The sequence below is a fragment of the Canis lupus genome, chromosome 10, assembly GCF_048164855.1.
Source record: "Canis lupus baileyi chromosome 10, mCanLup2.hap1, whole genome shotgun sequence".
Taxonomy (NCBI): domain Eukaryota; kingdom Metazoa; phylum Chordata; class Mammalia; order Carnivora; family Canidae; genus Canis; species Canis lupus.
The window spans coordinates 53,264,286-53,288,119 of NC_132847.1; the positions used below are offsets into that span (position 1 = coordinate 53,264,286).

Genomic DNA, 23,834 nt, shown 5'->3' on the forward strand with positions numbered 1-23,834 from the left:
ACTCAGTGGTTGAGCGTCTGCCTTTGGCTCATGGCGTGATCCTGGAGTTCTAGATTGAGTCCCACATCGGGCTCCCTGTGAGGAACCCGCTTCTCCCTCTGCCTATGTCCCTGCCTTTCTGTGTGTGTCTCTCATGAACATATAAATAAATAAAATCTTTTTAAAAGTCCTAGTTACAAAGATTAATTAATATGAATCAAGAATCAACCTTATTAGTGGTTGAGGGAGAGGGAATTAAGGAGTTATTATTCACTGGGTAGAGAGTTTCTGTTTGGGATATGAAAAAAAATCTGAAAATGCATAGTGGAAAAGACTGCACAACGATACACTTAAAAATAATTAAAATGGGGGGATCCCTGTGTGGTTCAGCGGTTTAGCACCTGCCTTCGGCCCAGGGCATGATCCTGGGGTGCTGTGATCGAGTCCCATATCGGGCTCCCTGCATAGAGCCTGCTTCTCCCTCTGCTTGTGTCTCTGCCTCTCTGTGTGTGTGTGTCTCTAATTAATAAATAAAATCTTTTAAAAAATAGTTAAAATGTTAAGTATATAGACCACAATTTAAGAAACAAAAGGCAAAAAACCCCATTACTAATAATTAGTATGAGACCTTTTTTTTATTAACTTTAAGGAAGAATACTCTGAAATGTTTTAATAAAAATATAGATGAATGTTTTTCTAAAGTGTCCTTTTTATATAGAACAAAACCAAACCAAAATACATCCTTACGTTTAAGATAATTTAAGAGGAGTCACACCTGATGATGGGATGAATTTGAGCCATTTTAACATCTTTCCTGAACTTGCAAATTCCACACTACAAATATGAAAAGACTTTTTCAACTAAAGAGCATTGAATGTCAAACTGACGAACAGCTTACATCAGCTTTTTAGTAGCAGGTTGAGATACCTACAGTGTAGCTTGAATCTTTAACTTTTATTATTCCTACCCAACTGGCTCCTGCTTCCTGCAGCTTCTTTCTTTGCCACTGCAATGGTTCTGTCTTCCATTAATATGACCTAATGTGGCCCAGCATGGTGTTTGGTATCCTCCGTCTCTTGGCTGTGACTATATATGATTAATAAAACCACTGTCAATCTCATAGGTGCAGTGTCGGGTGTCATGAGTTCAGTCACTTCCAGAACCCAGGGACACTCCCTCCCTCACCAATGGGATGAAGAGAAGGTAAACAGAATATTGTATCTCTTCCCCAACCAGCTCTGCTTTCTGCAGCTGCTGCTGCCTTTTCTCTGCTGAAACAGTTCTCAGTCTCCCATTAGTCTAACCTCCTGCCCACAAGAATACCATCAGATTGTGCAAACTTTGCACCTGCTCCAACCAGTGCACTCTTTACCCTACAGATAACCCACAGCCACTGCCATCCTACTAAGCCATTAAAACCATCTGCTGCCAACTCCTCTGCAGCATCTCACTCACCCTTGTTCCTCTGTCTCCAGACTCAGGAGTTAGAGCCAAAGATAATCTTATGTGTTTTTGCAGAGTAGGTCTTTAGTACAGGTTTATTTACTGGTTTGGTACTCATTGACAAAAGGTGCTTGAGTGGTTAGGACAGGGGAACCAGTGTATTTCCAAACAAAGGTGCATTCATGTAATGAACACATCAACAATACAGGCATGGATCTTCATATTTGCCCCTCCTGCTTCACGGTTTATACTGAAGAGTACACAAGGAAGACGAAGTACCTGAAAAGCCTCTATGGACTCTGGAGGGGTATTCAACTATAAATTCATATTCATTCATTTCTAGAAAATTTCTCAAAGCCAGAATCTGCTTCATGTATTTTTTAAAATTTTTTATTTATTTTAGAGAGAGAGAGAGAGAGAGAGAGAGAGAGAGAGAGAAGAGCACAAGAGCAGGGGGAGGGAGCTGTGCTGTGTCTCAGTATCAGAAAATATTACTGAACATCTTAGATGAGCCAAGGTGCTGGGGACAGAGAAGCACACTATTCAGCAGCAATATTTTTATACGAGTGGTTTTATCAATGCCTAATAGTTAAAATTTGCAGGGAGTTGGACAGGAAACACCCTGTTAGTGTCAGGCCCCAAACCACCAGTGTTCAAGCAGCAGGTTACAGTGTGCATTAAGTGTAGCAAGCAACCAGAGACACTAGAGGGCAGCACCTGCCCACCCAATGCTCCTAGCCCAGAGAACTCTTAGTGACAGAAACTTTAAAAGGTCCACTGTTCCAGTGGCTCTCAATCCTGGCCTTACATCAGACTCACTAGGAAGCCTGTAATAATATAGATTTCCTGGCCTCATCCCAGACTTAATGAGTCAGAATATCTAGGGGCAGGGTCCAGCAATCTATATATTAAGTATCAAAAATAACCCTCAAGCAAAAAAGCACTAAGGTCTGAGTGTATATTTGGGAGATACTGGTAACAGCCAACCCCCAACCCCGGTTTTACAGCTATATGTCAATATAGCATATATATTGAGTGGGAATATCAGAAAGGAATAATATAATTGACATATAGCATTGTATTAGTTTAAGGAGTGCAACACAATGATTCATATATATATATATATAGAGAGAGAGAGAGAGAGAGAGAGAGAAATTCTTATCACAGTAAATTTAACATCATGTCCTCAGAGTTACAATTTTTTATGATGAAAATGTTTAAATTAAATCTACTCTCTTAGCAGTTCCCAAATATACGATATATAGTATTGTTAACTATGGTCATCATGCTGTATATTAGATCCCAGAACTTACTAATCTTATAATTGGAAGTTGGTACCTTTTAACTACCTTCCTTCCTTTCCTCCATCCTCCACCTCCTGCCACTGACAGCCACAAATCTCTTTTCTGTTTCTGTCAGTTCAGGATTCTTTTTAGATTATACATAAAAGTGAGATAACACAGTATTTGTCTTTCCCTGTTTATTTTCACTTAACATAATGCCTTAAGATTCATCCAGGTTGTTTCTAAAGGCAAGGTTTCCTTCTCTTTATGCTCGATAACATTCCATTGTGTGTGTGTGTATATATATATATATATATATCACATCTTTATCCATTCATCTATTGATGGGCACTTGGGTTCTTTTCCATATCTTGGCTACTGTAAATGGTGCTGCAATGAACATGGAGATGCAGATAGTGATTTTGCTTCCTTCAGATATATACCTAGAATTGGGACTGGTGGATTATACAGCAGTTGTATATTTAATTTTTGAGGAACCTCCATACTGTTTTCCATAGCTACTGTGCCAATTTACATTCCCACCAGCAATGCACAAGAGTTCCCTTTTCTCACCAGCGTTTGCTATCTCTTGTGTTTTTGATGACAGCCATTCTAACACATTCGAGATGATGTTTCATTGTGATTCTGATTTGCATTTTGCTGATGATTAGTGATATGAGGACTGTTGGCCAATTGTATGTCTTCTTTGGATAAATGTCTCTTCAGTTCCTCTGCTCGCTTTTTTTAAGTAAGCTCCACACCCAGCGTGGGAACCCAAAGTGGGGCTTGAATTCATGACTCTGAGATCAAGACCTGAGTTGAGATCAAGAGTCAGATACTTAACCAACTGAGCCACTCAGGCACCCTGATCAATTTTTAATCAGATTTTTTGGCTACTTAATTGTATGAGTTTTTTAAATGTATTTTATATATTAACCCCTTATCAGATATATGATTTGCAAATATTTTCTCATTCCATAGTTCATTTTGTGTTGATGATTTCTTTGATGTGCAGAAGCCTTTTAGTTTGATGCAGTCACGCATTTATTTTTGCTTGTGTTGTCTTTGCTTTTGGTGTCAAATCCAAAAAAAAATCATTACAAGGTCTGATGTAAAGGAGCCTACCCTCTCTGTTATCTTCTAGGACTTCTGCAGTTAAAGATCTTATGTTCAAGTTTTTAATGTATTTTGAGTTGATTTTTGTATATGATGTAAGATAGTGGTCCAATTTTATTTCTGTTACACATGGCTCTCCAATTTTCCCAAAACAATTTACTGAAGAGGTTATTCTTTCCACATTATATATTCTTGGCTCCTTTGTCATAAATTAATTGATCATATATGCATAAGTTTATTTCTGGACTTTCTCTATTCTGTTCCATTGATTGGTGTATCTGTTTATGCCAGAGGAACAGTTCTTATAGTGTTGCAGATCTACGTGAATATCTGATGAAACTATGTCTCTCACCTCACACTCAAAATCTGATTCAATTTCAGAGGGTCACAGACTTCATTTATGTATACTCTAGGATTCCCGAGGAGGCTAGTTAAGAAACTTGAGTATGTGCAAAGACAAAAACAACAGCTCAAAATCCTTCATATTCTGAGAAGTTATAGAAAAATAAGGAAAAACAGAGAAGACACAAATAACCAATAGTAGGAATGACAGAAGTGACTCAGCACAAATTTAGATGTTAAAAGGATAATAAATTAGTATATAAAATTTTTAATATATATAAATCAACAAAATAGAAAAAATGAACAAATTCTATAAAAGACACAAACCATCAAACCTTACTCCAGAAGAAATAGAGGGGAAGGTTAAGAGGTGGGGAAGTAGGGGGGATCCTAAGCTTGCCTCATCCCTTGAACACAACTAGATAAATATCAAATCATTCTAGACACCCTAGAAATTGATTTGAGGACTGAGTGAACAAACTACACACTAGAGATTAAAAAAAAAACAGACTGTACTGTGCAAGCTACGGAGAGTTGATTTGAAGGAGAAAAATGCTTCATGCTGTGGAGGAGAGGGAGCCTTGATCAGGGAGAGAGGAGAGAAAGGGAGAGAATAGAGGAAAGGAATGGAGGGGAAGGCAGAAGGAGGGAAAAGAGAAGGAGGAGGGAGGGAGAAGGAGAGAGAGAGGGAGAAAGAAAGAGACAGAGAGAGAGAAAGAGAGAGAGAGAGAGAGAGATCTGGCAGTGGATTACACAAAAAAAACTTTTGCCCAAAACCAATGACAGGGAAAAGGAGAGGGGCTGACTACTGCAAGTTTCTATAAGCAAGGGAGCACAAAGTCTGAAGTTTTAGAGCCCTCGCCATTGCCAGGGTTGTGCCTGGCAGGTTTAGCAGTGCTCTAGTGGGGAAGGAGGGCAGAGACCAGGGAACAGACAGAGTGGTCTGGGGATCCCTTGGGTCACATAGGGAGAAACAGTTCCCTTTATTGGGAGTGCATTTGGGAATGGGAGCATAGCCTCTCTGGGGACAGAAGACCCAGCAGATGCCACTGAGCTAAATAGCATAGGAACAGGGACACTGGCCGAGGGCAGGGAGCCTTAGTGCTGGCTTTCTGCTATACTTTACCATAAACTCTGAGCACCCGCTGAGACACAATCATTTTCTGTGCAGTGCAATGCTCTCCCCACCAGAGGATCAGCGAGGGTCCATGTCACATGGTCTCTGAAGTTTGGAGTTTTGAAACCCAGCCTTGCCTGAGATAAAACATGGGCTTGCTGGTACTGCCTGGCAGGCAGACAGCTCAGACACAGGGTGAAAGAAGGGATCTGGCAGAAGCTGGGGACACAGGAGGGGCTGATTGTTTGCTCTTCTGTGAGGACTTCCTGAGGAGTGGCAGGCGCAAGCTCCCCACTCTGGAAAAGAGAGAGTGGGTGATGCTATTTTCTCCCACTGCCCATCAACACTGACCACTTCAGTAAGCAAAACAGCTCCACCACGTGGAGGCTGGAACCACTTACACCAAGGCCCACCCCACACTGTGCGCTGCAGGTGCATCTCCACTAGAGCAGGTCTACCTGAGAATCAGTGCAGCAGGCTCCACCGCCAGAAGACCAGCATAAACCTCTCTTAGCACCTAGGCTACTGCTCAAAGAGTGCTGCAGAGCTTCAGCTCTGGGGAATAGGATCTAGCTTCCTTACTTTTTATTTACTTTTTTTTTTTGGATCTAACTTTTTTTTTTGTAAATTTATTTTTTATTGGTATTCAATTTGCCAACATATAGAGTAACACCCAGTGCTCATCCCATCAAGTGCCCCCCTCAGTGCCCGCCACCCAGTCACCCCCACCGACCTCCCCTGCCCCCACCGCTAGTTCGTTTCCCAGAGTTAGGAGTTTCTCATGTTCTGTCTCCCTTTCTGATATTTCCCACTCATTTTTTCTCCTTTCCCCTTTATTCCCTTTCACTATTTTTTATATTCCTCAAATGAATGAGACCATATAATGTTTGTCCTTCTCTGACTTATTTCACTCAGCATAATACCCTCCAGTTCCATCCACGTTGAAGCAAATGGTGGGTATTTGTCGTTTCTAATGGCTGAGTAATATTCCATTGTTTACATAGACCACATCTTCTTTATCCATTCATCTTTCGATGGACACCAAGGCTCCTTCCACAGTTGGGCTATTGTGGACATTGCTGCTATAAACATCGGGGTGCAGGGGTCCCCGCGTTTCATTGCATCTGTACCTTGGGGTAAATCCCCAGCAGTGCAATTGCTGGGTCATAGGGCAGATCTATTTTTCACTCTTTGAGGAACCTCCACACAGTTATCCAGAGTGGCTGCACCAGTTCACATTCCCACCAACAGTGCAAGAGGGTTCCCCTTTCTCCACATCCTCTCCAACATTTGTGGTTTCCCGCCTTGTTAATTTTCCCCATTCTCACTGGTGTGAGGTGGTATCTCATTGTGGTTTTGACTTGTATTTCCCTCCCCAAGTGATGCGCGGCATTTTCTCACATGCTTATTGGCCATGTCTATGTCTTCCTCTGTGAGATTTCTGTTCATGTTTTTTGCCCATTTCATGATTGGATTATTTGTTTCTTTGCTGTTGAGTTTAATAAGTTCTTTTATTTATAAATTTATTTTTTATTGGTGTTCAATTTGCCAACGTATAGAATAACACTCAGTGCTCATCCCATCAAGTGCCCACCTCAGTGCCCATCACCCAGTCACCCTCAGCCCCCGCCCACCTCCCCTTCCACCACCCCTAGTTCGTTTCCCAGAGTTAGGAGTTTCTCATGTTCTGTCTCCCTTTCTGATATTTCCCACTCATTTTTTCTCCTTTCCCCTTTATTCCCTTTCCCTATTTTCTATATTCCCCAAATGAATGAGACCATATAATGGTTGTCCTTCTTTATGGATCTTGAATACTAGCCCTTTATCTGATTGGTCATTTACAAATATCTTCTCCCATTCTGTAGGTTGTCTTTTAGTTTTGTTGACTGTATCATTTGCTGTGCAAAAGCTTCTTATCTTGATGAAGCCCCAATAGTTCATTTTTACTTTTGTTTCTCTTGCCTTCATGGATGTATCTTGCAAGAAGTTACTGTGGCCAAGTTCAAAGAGGGTGTTGCCTGTGTTCTCCTCTAGGATTTTGATGGAATCTTGTCTCACATTTAGATCTTTCATCCCTTTTGAATTTATCTTTGTGTACGGTGCAAGAGAGTGGTCTAGTTTCATTCTTCTGCATGTAGATGTCCAATTTTCCCAGCACCATTCCCACCAACAGTGCAAGAGGGTTCCCTTTTCTCTAAAGAATGGGAGAAGATATTTGTAAATGACGTATCAGATAAAGGGCTAGTTTCCAAGATCTATAAAGAACTTATTAAACTCAACAGCAAAGAAGCAAACAATCCAATCATGAAATGGGCAAAAGACATGAACAGAAATCTCACAGAGGAAGACATAGACATGGCCAACAAGCACATGAGAAAATGCCCCGCCTCACTTGCCATCAAGGAAATACAAATCAAAACCACGATGAGATACCAGCACCATTTATTGAAGAGACTGTATTTTTTCCAGTGGATAGTCTTTCCTCCTTTATCGAATATTAGTTGGCCATAAAGCTGAGGGTCCACTTCTGGATACTCTATTCTGTTCCATTGATCTATGTGTCTGTTTTTGTGCCAGTACCACACTGTCTTGATGATCACAGCTTTGTAGTACAACCTGAAATCTGGCATTGTGATGCCCCCACCTATGGTTTTCTTTTTCAATAATCCTCTGACTCTTCGGAGTCTTTTCGGATTCCACACAAATCTTAAAATAATTTGTTCCAATTCTCTGAAGAAAGTCCATGGTATTTTGATAGGGATTGCATTAAATGTGTAAATTGCCCTGGGTAACATTGACATTTTCACAATATTAATTCTTCCAATCCATGAGCATGGAATATTTTTCCATCTCTTTGTGTCTTCCTCAATTTCTTTCAGAAGTGTTCTGTAGTTTTTAGGGTGTAGATCCTTTACCTCTTTGGTTAGGTTTATTCCTAGGTATCATATGCTTTTGGGTGCAATTGTAAATGGGATTCACTCCTTAATTTCTCTTTCTTCTTCTTTTAAGAAGCAGACTAAAACACACCTATGATCTAGTTTCCCTTTTAAAAAAATTAATTTATTTTTTATACCTTGGATCTAGCTTCTTTTAACAAGCAGATCAAAATATGCTAGGATCTAGCTTCCTGTCTTTTCCTTAAAAAAAAAAAAAAAACAGCCTCTTCTAAATACAGCCATTACTTTCAAGATCGGCAAACAACAGGCTGTTCTAACAGACACAAAAAAATGACCTACACAAAATGATAAGACGGAAGATTTCACCCCAAATGATAGAACAAGAAGTCAGAGAAAGGTATTTAATCAATATATATACAAGATGTCTGAACTATCATTTAAAATAAGTACAATAGTTGGGCTTGGGAAAGCATAGAAGACACTAGAGAAAACAATAAAGCTGAAGGAAGAGGGAAAGAAAGGTTTTGGATCATGAATGTAGACTTTGAAAACTCAGTAACTCCTTAAAGTGTAGTAAGATTCCAATCACAGGAGTCCCAGGAGAAAACAGAAAGAAAAGGGGGCAGAAGGTTTATTTCAGCAAATTATAGCTAAAAACTTCCCTAATCTGGGGAAAGAAGTGGACGTCGAAATCCAAGGAGCACAGAGAACTCCCATAAAATACAACCAAACCCGGCCATCATCAAGACATAGTCACACTCAAAATACAGAGACAACAAAGAATCCTGAAAGCACAAGAGGAAAAAAGTCCTTAACCTACAAGGAAAGACACATCAGGTTCACAGCAGGTCTGTCCACAGAAATTGGCAAACCAGAAGAGAGTGGCAGGATATATTCAACATGCTGAATGGGAAAAATAGGCAGTCAAAAATATTTTATCCAGCAAGGCTGTTATTCAAATAGAAGGACAGTTAAAGTGTTTCCCAGACAAACAAAAACGAAAGGAGTTGTGACCTCTAAACCAGGCCTACAAGAAAATTAAAGGGGACTCTTTGGGGGGAAAAAAGAACAAAAGCAACAAAGACTAGAAAGGAACAGAGAAAATCACCAGAAACATTAACTTTATAGGTAACACAATGGCACTAAATTCATATCTATCACTGATCACTCTGAATGTAAATGAACTAAATGTTCCAATCAAAAGACATAGGGTATCAGAATGAATAAAACAATAAGACCCATCTATATGTTGCTTATAAGAGACTGATTTTAGACCTAAAGACACCTGCAGATGGAAACTGAGGGGATGGAGAACCATCTATCATGCTAATGGATGCCAAAAGGAAGCCAAAGTAGCCATACTTATCTCGATACACTACATTTTAAAACAAAGACTGTAACAAGAGATGAAGAAGGGCATTATATCATAATTAAGGAGTCTATCCATCAAGAAGATCTAATAGTAGTAAATATTTATGCCCCCAACTTGGAAGCACCTAAATATGTAAATCAATTAATAACAAACATAAAGAAACTCATTGATAATGATACAGTAATAATAGGGGACTATAACATCCCACTTATAACAACGGACAGCTCAGCTAAGGAGAAAAATCAACAAGGAAACAATGGCTTTGAATGACACACTGGACCAGATGGACCTAATAGATATATTCAGAAGATTTCATCCTAAAACAGCAGAATACACATTCTTTTCAGTGCAAAGAACATTTTCCAGAATAGATTACATTCTGGGTCACAAATCAGCTGTCAACAAGTACAAAAAGACCAAGATCACATCATGCATATTTTCAGACCACAACACTATGCAACTTGAAGTCAACCACAAGAAAAAATTTGGAAAGACTGCAAATACAAGAAGGTTAAAGAACATCTTTCTAAAAAATTAATGGCTTAATCAAGACATTAAAGAAGAAACAAGGGGTGTCTGGGTCATTCTTAAGGTTGCTTAAGAATCTGCCTTTGGCTCAGGTCATGATCCCGGGGTCCTGGGATGGAGCCCCAAGTTGGGCTGCCTGCTGGATGGGGAGCCTGTTTCTTTTCCCTTTGCCACTCCCCTCACTCATTCTCTCATTCTTCCCCCTCCTTCCCTCCCTCCTTCTCCCCTCTCTCTCCCATCTCTCTCAAAAAGATAAAAATCTTTTAAAAATAAAAAAATTAAAAAGAAGAAATGAGAAAGTACATAAAGCAAATGAAAATTAATACATGACAGTCCAAAACCTTTGGACGCAGCAAATGCAGTCACAATACAGGTCTATCTCAAGAAGCAAGAAAAGTCTCAAATGCACAACATAACTTTATACCTAAAGGAGCTAGAAATGCAACAGCAAATAAGGCCTTGAGCCAGAAGAATAAGGGAAATAATAAAGATTAGAGGGAGATAAATGATATAGAAACAAACAAAAAAAAAACCCTGCAGATCAATGCAACAGAGAGCTGGTTCCTTAAATTAGTAAAACTGATAAACCCCTAGCCAGACCTATCAAAAAGAAAAGAGAAAGGACCCAAATTAAGTCATGAATAAAAGAGGAGGAATCACAACCAACAACACAGAAATACAAATAATCATAAGACAATATTATGAAAAAATTATATATATATACGCATATACATACATGCATACATATGATGGAATATCACTTAGTCATCAAAAAGAATGAAATCTTGCCATTCGTAATGATGTGGAGGGAGCTAGTGTATTATGCTAAGCAAAATAAGTCAGAGAAAGACAAATACCACATGATTCCACTCATGTGGAATTTAAGAAACAAAACAGATGAACATAGAAGAGAAGGAAAACTAAAATAAGGCAAAAACAGAGGGGGAGACAAACCATAAGAGATTCTTAACCCTAGTATACAAACTGATGGTTGCTGGAGGGGAGGTGGGTGGGGTCATGGGGTAACTGGTTGATGGGCTTTAAGGAGGGCACATGATGTAGTGAGCACTGAGTGTTATGTGCAACTGAGGAATCACTAAGTTCCAGCCCTGAAACTAGTATAGACTATATGTTAAATGGAACTGAATAGAGAATCCAGAAGTGGACCCTCAACTTTATGGTCAACTAATATTTGACAAAGCAGGAAAGACTATCCATTGGAAAAAAGGCAGTCTCTTCAATAAATGGTGCTGGGAAAATTGGACACACACATGCAGAAGAATGAAACTAGACCATTCTCTTATACCATACACAAAGATAAACTCAAAATGGATGAAAGATCTAAATTTGTGAGACAAGATTCCATCAAAATCCTAGAGGAGAACACAGGCAACACCCTTTTTGAATTTGGCCACAGCAACTTCTTGCAAGATACATCCATGAGGCAAAAGAAACAAAAACAAAAATGAATTATTGGGACTTCATCAAGATAAGAAGCTTTTGCACAGCAAAAGAAACAGTCAACAAAACTAAAAGACAACCTACAGAATGGGAGAAGATATTTGCAAATGACATATCAGCTAAAGGGCTAGTATCCAAGATCTATAAAGAACTTATTAAACTCAACAGCAAAGAAGCAAACAATCCAATCATGAAATGGGCAAAAGACATGAACAGAAATCTCACAGAGGAAGACATAGACATGGCCAACATGCACATGAGAAAATGCTCGGCATCACTTGCCATCAGGGAAATACAAATCAAAACCACAATGAGATACCACCTCACACCAGTGAGAATGGTGAAAATTAACAAGACAGGCAACAACAAATGTTGGAGAGGATGTGGAGAAAGGGGAACCCTCTTGCACTGTTGGTGGGAATGTGAACTGGTGCAGCCACTCTGGAAAACTGTGTGGAGATTCCTCAAAGAGTTAAAAATAGAACTGCCTTACGACCCCGCAATTGCACCACCGGGGATTTACCCCAAAGATACAGATGCAGTGAAACGCTGGAACACCTGCACCCCAATGTTTATAGCAGCAATGTCCACAATAGCCCAACTGTGGAAGGAGCCTTGGTGTCCATCGAAAGATGAATGGATAAAGAAGATGTGGTCTATGTATACAATGGAATATTACTCAGCTGTTAGAAAAGACAAATACCCACCATTTGCTTCGACATGGATGGAACTGGAGGGTATTATCCTGAGTGAAATAAGTCAATCGGAGAAGGACAAACATTATATGGTCTCATTCATTTGGGGAATATAAGAATTAGTGAAAGGGAATAAAGGGAAAGTAGAGAAAATGAGTGAAAATATCCATGAGGGTGACAAAAGATGAGAGACACGTAACTCTGGGGTAGTGGAAAGGGAGGTGGGTGGGGGGTTGGGGTGACTGGGTGATGGGCACTGAGGGGGGCACTTGGCGGGATGATAACTAGGTGTTATGCTATATGTTGGCAAATTGAACGCCAATAAAATTTTTTAAAAAAAGGAAACAGAAAAAAATTTTAAATCCACTTTTTTTGCCATTTAAATATAAATAAATAAATAGATAGATAGATAGATAGATAGATAAATAAATAAATAAATAAATAAATAAATAAATAAATAAATGCATGCCTCTAAATGAGGAGGAACAGACACAAGGGTAAGGTAGGAGTCAGCATTCCTCATCTTTACAAGTAGATTCCATCTTGACAGACAGAGTTCTGTGAGCCATTTGGTTTCTTCAGGATGGACAAGCTATAATTAAACTGAAAAGAATGTGGAGTACCTGGCTGGGTCAGTCAGGGAAGCATGAGACTCTTGATCTCAGGGTTGTGAGCTGGAGCCCCATGTTGGGTGTAGAGATGACTTATATTTCCCAGTGTAAATCAACATCTTAGTATTATAATTTATGTCTCGTATTCTTTTTTTAAGATACAGTTTTTAACTAATCTCTAGATTACATGTCTCTTCCTCCTAGTAAGTAGTCTCTATCCTCCTAGCCAGCTGCAGAGGCAGGGAGAGCAATCCTAAACACCAAGCTACTGCAATGACCATAATCCCCAGCCTCAGAGGAGAGCGAGTGCTACTATTTCCCAGTCTAAACTGCCTTCCTCTTGTGTGCCTTTGTTTTCTTCCATTAGTATAAAGTAGATTCTATTAAAGAGTATTTAATGAATGAAGCATGAGGAATAATAATGTTATCTAGAAGTGAATCCTGAACACTTAAAAGTTGCATGTTTTCAGCTTGGTAGGAAATAATAAGTAGTTATACAAAGGTACTCAAATATCTCAGAGTGTGACTGGTATACACAAACTGCTATATAAGTCTCCTATAAAGAGGAGAGAGATTATTTTTGGCTGAAGTGATCTGGGAAAGCTTCATGTAGAAAATGGCATTTAATCTAGTGCTTGAAGCAGAAAGAAAATTATAATGTGTGAAGTTGGAAGAGAAAATGATCCAAATGCAGGCGTCAGTATGCTCACAGAGGTTGCTGGTGTTTCTGTGTAATGATATACGGGGATAAGAAAAGGATTCTTGAAATACTTATTTTACTCTGGGTATATTATTTTGTATATATTTTATCTCAGTGCAGTGAGGTTTAGACTTCATTTTGTCTTTGTGTGGAAACTCCGAGGTCGGGATGTCTCCCTATAGCTCCCTATAGCTGTATTTTTCTGCATGATGTGGCCATAAACTGTGGAGTTAGGTCTCCTGAATCTGACCATATGTGTTCCTAGGTATAAACTTCTGTGTGGGTGCATTTCTCTGCAGATATTTTGGTCTTTGTGGGTGTGTGCACATGCAGTCCTGAGGGGATAGGAAGGAAAGACAGAGAAAGGAGTAGCAGGGTGGCAGGGTATGGGGGAAGAAAGCGGGGTGTTGACAGGAACCTGTCTGAAGCCCAAATATGAAACTGATACACATAATGAGTATTTTAAGTAGTTGATAATTCATTGTCACATGGACCTCAGAGGTTCTTTTTCTAATAAAACAACATTTATTGGTAAAAAACTAGCTTTTCAAAATGCCATATTTTATCCGTCACATTCTATCTCTTCTCATTTGTCCTTCCTTTCATCCAATTTAACCCTATTTTTGGATTTTTTTTTAAGTTTCTTTTCTTCTTCTTCTTCTTCTTCTTCTTCTTCTTCTTCTTCTTTCTTCTTCTCAAAAAGAAAGCTTTATGTTTTCTTTCTTTTCTTATCCTTCCAGTTTTAATCCTTTCTTCATTGAAGTTTTCTCCCTGTTTTTCCTTTCTCTTCTAATGTATGGAGCTAATACCATACCCCACCCATACCTCAGAATCAATTGTATTTAAATTGGGAAAAGGGTTATCTCTTGTTGTAAAGATGTTTTAGGCTCAGTCTTGGGCTTTTGTCTCCACTGTCACTGCCACAGTCAGTTCATTCACTGGTTCAACAAATTTTAATTGGGTGCTTTTGTGTATGTCAAAGGCCTTGTTCTAATTCCTGGAGAAACAGAAAAAATACCTAGCATAGACAACCAAGTATATTAATTATCATCTTTAATGAAAGTAACCAACTTTTCCATCCTCCAGACATAGGAGAAAACTAAAAGACAGAGATGCAAAAGTGAGTTAGCTAGTTTTTTATAGGTATCTATTATATATCATCTTAAGAAAACTGAGGTAGTAAATAATCATCCAATGCATTTGCGTATTTATCATATTTGTTAATATATTGCCATTTTAGGAAATAAGGACAAATCAAAATTAGGGTTAGTGAGCAATATTTCTACATTTGTTTCTTAGAAATAGTCCAGGCATTTGGGGATTGTTTATTAATCAACTTGATTGTGTGTTTAATGATTAAAGTTGTAAAGTTAGTTAAGAATCTGGAAATACAATTTTAGCTAATGAAATATTATATATCCTTATGAATTCTAGAATTATAAGAATTTCATAAAATTGAACTCCTTTGAAAAGATATTATCACCATTTCACTTACACTAATATATACATATATAATATGTGTATAATTGGTATAGAAAATATATTTGAAGAAATAATGGCTGAAAATTTCCCAAATTTAATGAAAGTTATAAATTCACATTCAAAAAACTCTGGAAAACAGCGGTTTCTTACAAAATGAAACGTACTCTTACTATATGATCCAGCAGTCATGCTCTCTGGTAGTCATTCAACGGAGTTGAAAACATATTTCCACACAAAACACTGTAGCTTTATTTATAATTACCAAAACTTGGAAGCAACCCAGATGTCCGTCAATACGTAAATAGATAAACTGGTACATCCAGACAATGGAATATTTTTCAGCACTAAAAAGAAATGAGCTATCAAGACATGAAAGACATGGAGGAAACTTTAATGCACATTACTAAGTGAAAGAAGCTAATCTAAAAAGGCTTCATATTGGGGTGCCTGGGTGGCTCAGTGGTTGAGCATCTGCCTTTGCCTCAAGTTGGGAGCCTGGGGTCCTGGAATTGGGTCCAGCATTGGGCCCCTTGCAGGGAGCCTGCATCTTCCTCTGCCCGTGTCTCTGCCTCTTTTATTGGGTCTCTCAATAATGAATGGCTACATATTTTTTATTCCAACCGTTTGACATTCTGGAAAAAACTGAACTATGGGTGACGGGAGAAGGATAAATAGGCAGAGTATGGAGGATTTTTAGTCAATGAAAATACTTTGTATGATACTATGATGATAGATACATGTCATTATACATTTGTCCAAACCCCACAGAATGTAACAATAGGAATGAACCCTAGTGTAACTGTGGGCTTTGGGTGGTTATGATGTGTCAGTGTAGGTTCATCAGTTCTGACAAATTTACTACTCCGGTGAGGAATGTTGATAACGGAAGAAGTTATGCATTGTGGTGGCAGGGTTATATGGGAACTCTGTACCTTCTTCTGAATTTTGCTGTGAACCTAAACTGCTCTAAAAAGATAGTCTTTTAATTTTTTTTAAGTGGAAAAAAATCAATGGGAACTCTTGACACCAAATTTAGTACTTTGAAATAATCTGTAACTTTTTTTAAATGGGCAAAAGACTTGTACAGACACTTCACCACCAAACATGTACGGACAATTATCATATGGTTTCACTTATATGTGGAATTTAAGAAACAAAACAGATCATAGGGAAGGGAGGGAAAATAAAATAAGATGAAATCAGAGAGGGAGACAAACCACAAGAGACTCTTAACTATAGGAAACAAACTAAGGGCTGCTGGAGAGGAGTGGGTAGGAAGATGGGGTAACTGAGTGATGGGCATTAAGGAGGGCATGTGAATGTAATGAGCACTGGGTGTTACATGCAATTGATGAATAACTGAACTCTAGGGCTCCTGGGTGGCTTAGTTGGTTAAGCGTCTGCCTTTGGCTTGGGTCATGGTCCCAGGGTCCTGGCTTGGGTCATGACCAGGGTCCTCAGGTGGGAGCCCGCTTCTCCCTCTCCCTTTGCCCCTCCCTGCTGCTTGTGCTCTCTCTCTCTCTCTCTCTCTCTCATATAGATAAATAAAATCTTTTTTAAAAAACCCGAACTCTACATCTGAAACTAATGATACACTATGTGTTAATTAATTGAATTTAAATAGGATAAATAAAAAAGATGTACAGATGATAAATAAGCACATAAAAAGATGTTCAGTATTATTACTCATTAAGAAAATGCAAATTAAAACCACAAGGAGATACTAATATATATACATATATATATATTTCTTTTTTTTTTTTTTTTGCATAAGGGAGATACTAATTAACCTAATAGAATGCCTAAAAAACAAACTGAAACAATAGTGAAAACTGACAATACAAGTGCTGATGAAGATGTGGAACAACTGGAACTCTCATACATTGGTGGTAGAGATGCAAACTGGTACAGTCACTTTGTAAAACACTTTTCCAGCTTCTTACAAATTTAAAATATTTACCATACCAGTACCTTGAGTACACCATCCTTTCAGATAGTTTTTGAACATTCTCTCCAAGAAACTAACAATGAGTGCATTTGACAACTGTTTATCCTGCTTTTAAGCCAGCATCAGAACAACCTCTGTTCAAAGCTTTTAACCTAAAATATGCCCTAAAGAAGGGTATTCATAAATGAATTTGATTTTTCAGCCAGTGAGGTATTTTGCCCTGTGATTAGATTTTCTTGGCATAGAACAATTAGTTGTGTGATTTTGTAAGTGCTTGAGTGAAAGAAAGTGCTCACAACATAGGTGGGTGGGTGGGTATGGACCCAACTTATCAGTAACAACCTTAGCTAGTAGTTCATGCTTTAGTGAGAAGGAAATGGGGAAACGGTTACTACCATTTGGAATTCATAGAGTATATTGGGGAGAAAAACATTTTTAAACATATTAAACCTCATTGTTGAAATAATAAATTTGGGGTTTTTTTTCCTACTTTGGAATTCTAGGGATTTGAGAGAATTCCAGAATGTTGTTAGCCTAAGTCCCTCTTTTGAGCAAGGCTCGGCCTCTATGAGAAACAAAAGATGGTATGGTAGATGCAGGGAAATATCTTGGTCCACACACAGTTCAAGCTCTTACGATCCAAAGGTTTCTGTTTTCTGGCCTTTAATCTTCTATGTCTTCCTCAGTACCATGTAGCTCCAGCTCTTAAAATAAATTTACTTGATGATGACTTTCACTGTCCTATACTTGTGCTCTGAATTTTTAAGTGTTAGCAATGAATACAGGGATGAGACCAGATGAACCCTCTCATTTTTCAGTATCCCTATGAGTATTAATCCTCTTGATAAGTCATAGTATTCTCATAAGAGCTAATCAAATTTTAAGATGGTAAGAGGGTTAGGGCAAATTTTGTTGACATGGAGGATATAGGCAGAACTCACTTGGCATAGTTCCCAAATGCACAAATTTCAGTTCCACAGTCAAGTTAAATAACACCAGTTCCTAAACAACATAGTTGAGATTTCAGTTACCACTGTAGATTAGCTGTGAGTAACTGCATGAAGTACAAACTTCACTATTAACCTTTTAGTCCACAAATCACTATGTAAATAACAGATAAGCATTGTGGTCAGTGGCCAATGCATCACTTCTTTCAAAGTCTATCAGTGATTGGTCACTGTGTGATTATTCAGTTTCCACAGAGATAACAAAGATTACAGTTGTATTGCCTCTTTATCTTTGGGTGATAAACCATACACACTCTACTAAAATAAATACTTGAAAAAGGGAAATAGTCAACAAAGGTGAGAGTATAGTAGAGAAACAAAATAATCCTAGAGGTGAAATTGGAATAAATGTAAATGGAGTTATAAAAGAAACAGCTGACCATGGATGACATTGCCATCATTTGAGAGACCCTAGATATGTAGCAAAAGGAATGTAGTAAAGACAAACTTAACATAAATGGGTAAAGGATGATTGTGTGCCCGAAAAAGTGATGCCAGCAAAGTACTTCACATTAAAGTAACTCTCAAGACACATTTCATGACATTGAAAGTGCAAAGATAAATGTTGGAGGCTAATCCAGGCTTCGATTAGTATGATAATCTGCGAAGTCATAGAGAAAATACTCACTCCATACCCTAAATGACATTATAAGAAGGCAAGAATGATTCAAACCATTCATGACACACTTTTTTCGTAGTAAGTGTTTTTTTTTTTTTTAAGGTTTTTATCAATTTATTCATGAGAGAAACACACAGAGAGGCAGAGACACAGGCAGAGGGAGAAGCAGACTCCCTGCTGGGAGCCTGATGCAGGACTCAATCCCACATCCCTGGAATCATGACCTGAGCCAAAGGCTGATGCTCAATCACTGAGCCACCCCGGTGCCCCTAGAAGGTGTTTTATTACAATCTTAGCAAGACAGTTCAGTGGGTATCTGAAGGTTTAAAGAGAAATATATACTTTCCAGGTACATGAACAATAATACAGTAAAAAGAAAAATCCTTTTTTTCCTACATAAATTAATCTGTATCTTTTAAAAAAAGATTTAATTTATTTATTTGACAGAGAGAGAGAGAGAGGGAGCGCACAAGCAGGGGGAGCAGCAGGCAGAGGGAAAGGGCGAAGCAGGCTCCCAGCTGAGCAAGGAGCCCAACGTGGGGCTTGATGCCAAAGTCCTGGGAATGACCTGAGCCAAAGGCAGTCACTTAACCAACTGAGCCACCCAGGCACTCTTATTCTGTATCTTTGAAAAATTTTAAATCACTGAATAGTTTGATTTAAAAACTCACAGTTTTGGGGCGCCTGGGTGGCTCGGTTAAGTGTCTGACTCTTGATTTTGGCTAAGATCATGATCTCAAGTTGTGAGATCAAGCTCTACATTAGGTTCCATGCTCAGTGGGGCGTCCGCTTGAGATTCCTTCCCTCTCCCTTTCCCTCTACTCCACCCCCTGCTCATGTGCTCTCTCAAATACAAATAAATCTTTTTTAAAAAAGCTTTAAAAAAATCATAAGCTTATGAATACTAGAGTACTGATGAACAAAAATCATGGGGGATTTTTTGTTTACCAAGTTATTAAAGTGTTTACACCTACAGAATTCCTCAGTGTTGAAAAAAAGATATAAAATATATCCTCTAAAATGTCTCCTATAAGCAGGAAAGACCAATCTGCAAGCCTTAAGATAAGTTCAGAGTTTAGAGGCAGATGAAGGGAAAATCCTTAGCAAGTAGCATCTTGTTTTTGTATAAAAAATGAAAACAACACACTTGAAATATCAGTATTTCATTATTATGATATATGGGGTTGGAAAGGAAGGTAGGTGACACAGGTAAAGTGCTATTTTCAATCACATATTAGCTATTTTTTTAAATGACTATATAATACCTGCCTCTAGGTGGCGCAATGGCCCCTGCACTCCAGCCAGGCTCTCCTGGCTGCTGAGGAAGCCTGATCAGGAGGTGGCAATGCCCCCTGAGGAAATTAAGATATTTAAATACAGGTTCCAGTCCAAGATAGCCCTGCAGGAAGACCCTGAACTCACCTTCTCCACGAAACACAAAAATTATACCTATTTAAGAGCAATTCTTCCTGAAGAAGAACCGAGGGCCAAATGAACAGCTTCTGCACAACAAAAGAACAGCAAAAGAACAGGAAATGAGAACAGCAAGAGAGACAAGACATGGGTGCCCGCTGTGTGGAGAGCCACAGGATCTCTCCGCTTGCACCCACTACAGATTCAGCTATCTTGCCAGAGTGACTTCTGTGTAGAGAGCCCCAGGACCTCCCAGCCTGCACATGGCCTCGCAACACCTGCTTTAGCAGGGCACCCCTAGCAAAAGTACCCAGGGATCTCCTCATATCTACCCACTGCAGCTTCAGCTGTCCTGCCAGGGCACCCACTGCACAGAAAGCCGTACACCCCCCAGTCCACATTGTGCCTTATCTCCAGCGATGCTCTGCCAGGGTACTCTGCACCGAGAGCCCCAGGACATCTTGAATAATGCCCACTTCAGCTTTAGCTATCCTGCCAAGGTGTCCTCTGTGTCTAGAACCTCAGGATACTCTGGTTTGCATCCACTTTAGCCTTAATTCTCTGGCCAGGGTACCTGTAGTGTGGAGAGCCCGGGGCCTGTACCAATCCACACTCACTTCAGCTTTAGCTGTCCTGCCAGGCTGCCCACTAGATGGGTTAAGGCCCAGGACCCCAGTCCATACCAACCACAGCTCCAGCCAGCAAGCAAAAAGTCACCAAGCACAGGAACTATGCAGGGGATGTCTACACGGAAGACTATTCCTTCAACTTTAAGAGAAGTAGCTATTCCACCTAAAACACAGAAACACAGAAAAGTCAAGCAAAATGAAGAGACAAAGAAATATGCTCCAAAAGGAAGAACAAGACAATCTCAGAAAAAGATTAAATGAGACAGAGGTAAGCAATATGATGGATAAAATTTAAAGTAATGATTGTAAAAATACTCGCCAGGATGGAGAAAAGAGTAGAACTCACTGAAGTATTCAATATAAGGAGATGGAAAGCATAAAAAAGATTTGCCTCTCTCTTTTTTCCCCTTTGTCACCTGAAGATAATATTACACTGCATGTTAACTAACTGGAATTTAAATAGAACCTTAAAAACCAGAAAATATAAACAAAAAAAACAATCAGAGTTGAAGAACACAATAACTGAAATTTAAAAATACACTAAATGGAATCAACAGCAGATTAGTGGATACAGAAGAACATAGCAGTGATTTTCTTTAAAGATTTTAAAATTATTTATTTATTCATGACAGACAGAGAGAGAGAGGCAGACACACAGGCAGAGGGAGAGGGAGAGAAGCAGGTTCTATGCAGGGAGCCTGACGCGGGACTGGATCCCAGGTCTCCAGGATCATACCCTGGGCCAAAGGTGGTGCCGAACCGCTGGGCCACTGGGGCTGCCCCATATCAGTGATCTTGAAGACAGGATAATGGAGAGCACAGCAAAAAGAGAAAAGAATTTTTAGAAAATGAGAATAGTTTGACAGATCTCTCAGACAACATCAAATGAAGAAATACATTATAGAGATTCCAGAAAAGAAGAGAGAGAAAAGGACAGAAAATTTATTTTTTAAAAAATTGCTGAAAGTTTCCCTACCCTAAGAAAGGAAATAAACATCTAGGTTCAAGAAACACAGAATGGTCCAAAAAAACAGGAGGCCCATACTTCAACACATAATAATTAAAGTGTCAATGGTTAAAGATAAAGACAGGATTTAAAAAGCAGCAAGAGGAAAGCAAAGTTACCTACAAGAAAAACTCTATAAGGCTACCAGCTGAATTTTAGCAGAAACTTTGCCAGAGAGAAGTGACACTATATATTCAAAGAGAAAAAATGTGCATCCAAGAATACTCTATCCAGCAAGGCTATCACTCAGAATAGAAGGAGAGATAAAGAGTTTTCCAGATAAACAAAAGTTAAAAGAATTCATGACTACTAAACCAGCCAATCAAGAAATGTTAAGAGGGACTCTGTGAGTCGAAACCAAAAACCATAAGGAAGAGTAAGAAAAATAGGAACCACAAAAGCAAAACAAAAATTTTTTTTAAGAATATTTATAAAAATTAGTCAAGAAGGGCAGCCCCGGTGGTGCAGTGGTTTGGTGCCGCCTGCAGCCTGGGGTGTGATCCTGGAGACCCGGGGTCGAGTCCCGCATCAGGCTTCCTGCATGGGGCCTGCTTCTCCTTCTGCCTGTGTCTCTGCCTCTCTCTCGCTCTCTCTGAATAAATAAATAAATAAATAAATAAATAAATAAATAAATAAATAAATCTTTAAAAAAATTAGTCAAGAAGCACAAAATAAAATGATATAAAATATGATATCAGGATGCCTGGGTGGCTCAGTGGTTGAGCATCTGCCTTTAGCTCAGGGCATGATCCCGTGGTCCTGGGATCGAGCCCTGTGTCTCTACGTATGTCTCTGTCTCTTATGAATAAAGAAAGAAAGTCTTTAAAGAAATATGATACCAAATATCTGAAATATGGAGGGGAGAGAAGTAAACAATGAGTTTAAAATGAAGTGACCATCAGCTTAATATAGACTGCAAAATGCAGAATTTGTTATGTATAAATCAAATGTAACCACAAATCAAAAAAGAGTAATAGACATGCAAAAAATAGAGAGTAAGGAATCCAAGTATATCTCTGAAGAAAACCAGCAAACCATGGGAGAGAGAAAGAGAAGAAAAGATCAGAGAAAACTACCAAAACAACCACAAAACAAGTAACAAAATGGCAATAAATACATCTTTTAATAATTACTTTGAATGCAAATGGACTAAATGCTCCAGTCAGAAAACACAGGTTGAAAGAGTGGATGAAAACACAAGACCCATGTATATAATGTGTCTAAAAAACTCACTTTAACCTAAAGACACCTGCGGATTGAAAGTGAATGGATGGAGAGACATTCATCATGCAAATGGATGTCAAAAGAAAGCTGAAATAGCAGTACTTACATTGGACAAAATAGACTTTAAAACAAAGCCTGTAAATAGAGACAAAGAAGGACAACACTACATTATAATAAAAGGAACAGTCCAATAAGAAGATAGAACAATTGTAAATATTTATGCACCCAACATGGAAACACCCAAATACATAAAACAGTCAATAACAAACATAAAGGAACTAATCAACAGTAATACAATAATAGTAGGGGACTTTAACACTCCACTTACATCAATGGATAGATCATGCAAACAGAAAATCAACAAGGAAACAGTGCCTTTGAATGACACACTGGACTAGGTGGATTTAACAGATATATTCAGAATATTCCATCCTAAAACAATAGAATACACTTTCTTTTCAAGTTGACACAGAACATTCACGAGAATAGATCACATATTAGGCCACAAAATAAGTCTCAACAAATTCAAAAAGGATTGAAGCCATACCATGCATCTTTTCTGACAACGCTATGAAACTAGAAATTAACCACATGAAAAACTATGAAACAACCACAAACAGATGAAGGTTAAATAACATGCTAATAAACAATGAGTGGGTTGACCAAGAAATCAAAGAAGAAATCAAACAGTACATGGAAACATGAAAAGGAAAACACAAAAGTCCAAATCCTTTGGGATGCAGCAAAAGCAGTTCTAGGAGGAAAGTTCATAGCAATAGGCCAATCGCAAGAACTGAGAAAAATCACAAATAAACAATCTAACCTGACACCTGAAGGAACTATAAAAAGAATAACAAAATCCAAAACCAGTAGAAGGAAGGAAATAATAAAGATTGGAGCAGAAATAAATGATACAGAACAAAAATAAAAAAATAAAGAAACAAAAAAATTAGATCAATGAA

The 23,834-nt window shown here is 38.6% G+C and overlaps 1 protein-coding gene and 1 long non-coding RNA gene across 11 annotated transcripts in view; one reads left to right on the forward strand and one right to left on the reverse strand.

Annotated features, from left to right (window-relative positions):
• The window catches only part of PHF24 (PHD finger protein 24), a 170,538-nt gene that overhangs the window by 74,754 nt on the left and 71,950 nt on the right, over positions 1 to 23,834 (forward strand). Inside the window, exon 3 of one of the 2 annotated variants that reach the window (XM_072841777.1) lies at positions 1,103 to 1,182. The exons of the other annotated variant lie outside the window; for it this stretch is intronic. The gene's annotated coding sequence lies outside the window, so the exon portion shown is untranslated. The remainder of the gene's footprint in view (positions 1 to 1,102; positions 1,183 to 23,834) is intronic. 2 annotated transcript variants of the gene reach the window in all.
• LOC140641633 (uncharacterized) overlaps positions 1 to 23,834 on the reverse strand; it is a 69,917-nt gene that overhangs the window by 1,862 nt on the left and 44,221 nt on the right. The window lies entirely within an intron of this gene.